This window comes from Mustela putorius, unplaced genomic scaffold (genome assembly GCF_011764305.1).
Source record: "Mustela putorius furo isolate JIRA1106 unplaced genomic scaffold, ASM1176430v1.1 tig00003962_pilon_pilon_pilon, whole genome shotgun sequence".
NCBI lineage: Eukaryota > Metazoa > Chordata > Mammalia > Carnivora > Mustelidae > Mustela > Mustela putorius.
In genome coordinates, this window is record NW_025422106.1 from 12,224,698 (window position 1) to 12,226,914 (window position 2,217).

A 2,217-nucleotide genomic window follows, 5' to 3' on the forward strand; every position below is an offset into this window, starting at 1 on the left:
TACTTGTGATCTCTCTCTGACAAATAAATAAATAAATAATCTTAAAAAAAAAAAAAGAGTCTCTTATGGTTTGTCTTCCTCTCTGATTTTGTTTTGTTTTATTTGTCCCCTGTTTGTTTCCTTTGGTAACCAGAATCATGCTGTATGTATTGTTCTTTGATGTGCTTGTTGGAAAGGTTCTCAGCCTAGCACACTCCTTTTATCCATTATCCATTCCACAGAATTGAAATTATGGAAGACTTCACAAATTTGCATGTCATCCTTGCACAGGGGCCACGCTCTTCATCTCTGTGACATTCCAATTTTAGTGTATGTGCCACTGAAGCGAGCAGAGCCATATTTTTCTTTTTCTGGGGAAAGCCAGTAACTTCTATCCAATCTTAAAGGCTGAGACTTCAAACAAGACTAAGAATCACTGACTTAGCAGTTTCCAGCCTAGATGAGCCACAGCACAGTAGTAGCATTGAAGGAAAAAGGGGTCCCAGGGAAAGCAGGAAAGCAGGTGGGGTTGGCTGGAAGAGTAGCCAGAATCACTTCCCTCTGCAATCCATTGCTCTGATGAGGATGCTGTAAGTGGACCTTCCAGTGAGCGCTAGAGATGGAGAACGCAGCCCTCCAGAAACTGTGTGAGCAGCAGCTGCAGGCAGGGACCTGACCTCCATCACAAGCTAGAATTTGAATGACATTGTCAAGGAAAACAGAAAAGAAGGCCAAGGACAGATCTTTGAATGTATTTAATCTGTCTGCGGTGCCTTTTCCTAAGTGCTTTCTGACATTATTTTTCTCTATGCAGGAAACTCACATTTTGAACTTTAGTTCCTAAAATACATTAAATCACACTGTGGCGGGACAGGAGTGCACGCACATAATGACTACTTATGTGGTTCACTTCTCATCGGAGGAAATTATCTTCTCAAAACGATGGGGTGCACCTGACCCTGTTAGAAAGAGTGTGGGTATTTTTGAGCTAAGTTAGGAAGTGTGTAGGATAATTGTTATCACTCAGTGGTGGAATCTCAGGAACCCACAGAATTTCTCCTTTCTCTGGAGAGGAAGAAAAAGATACCTGTTACTCTTTCCCTGCTCATGCCAAGAAAGCTACTTAAAATATTTGAGTTGAGGGGTGCCTAGGTGGCTCAGTGGGTTAAAGCCTCTGCCTTCGGCTCAGGTCATGATCCCAGGCTCCTGGGATCGAGCCCTGCATCGATCTGCTCGGCAGGGAGCCTGCTGCCCCCTCTCTCTCTCTCTGCCTGCCTCTCGGCCTACTTGTGATCTTTGTCTGTCAAATAAATAAATAAATAAAATCTTAAAAAAAAAAGAATATTAAAGTTGATACAAATTGATAGCTTCTGTCCCCATTCAATGGTCCCAACCTAGCTATACTGCTGTGTGGCAATACCTTGAAGAATAGTTAACATTTTCCCAAGAGTCTGTGGAATTTTATGTGGATATGTGATTTCAAGAGGAAAGGAGCAGCAGTTCTGATCAGTCGCACCCAGAAACTACTTAGTTGTCAACGTCATGGAACTCTGTAGAAACAGTAAAATGTCCATAAATGACCATCACGGTCACCATAGCTAACATGTATTGAGTGCTTGCTTGCTGTTTACCAGACACTGAATTAAGGCCATATATTCATTATCCATTTAATCAGCACACAAATAAGATAACTTCTGTTTATGGGTCTGATTTTATGGATGCAGAAATTGACACCTAGTGAACAAAATTCATGTTCCTAACTACTGCCAGAGTATTCCTGCTTTCCTCTGGGGCAGGACCCCTCTGCAGACCTTCACAGAGCCACAATCCAGCCTTTGGGCCTGAGCCATCCATTCAAGCAGGCCATCGTAAACACCCTTTGATCTTCCAAGGTACACGTGAACTCTGCTTCCCGAGGCATCTTTCTGGTTCTGAACTTTGCCTGTCTGGATCTAAGTGTCCTTACCTTCGTGTGAACTTCAAACATTACTGGCTTCCCTTAGAAGGCAGCTAGGTTTGGTCCCACCACCTATAGACGTTGGGGGCACCACTAAAGAAATAGGGGCCTGGATTAAACACACCCCCAGCAGTGAGGCTGGTCCTAAGAAAACACTCAACTTTTGCAGGCAGACAGAAAAAATACTGACAGGTTAGAGACATGGAGATGTACACTCAGGGATGCCAGGGAGCTAGATCACTGAAGGGGAGCATCAAGATTGGTAAGGCTAGATGCTGTAG

At 43.6% G+C, this 2,217-nt stretch overlaps 1 non-coding gene across 1 annotated transcript; it reads right to left on the minus strand.

Moving 5' to 3' along the window:
• Positions 1-225: 225 nt before the first annotated feature.
• Positions 226-332, minus strand: LOC123389221. Its single transcript, XR_006603819.1, has one exon. It is a non-coding gene; the product is annotated as a U6 spliceosomal RNA (small nuclear RNA).
• Positions 333-2,217: the final 1,885 nt, after the last annotated feature.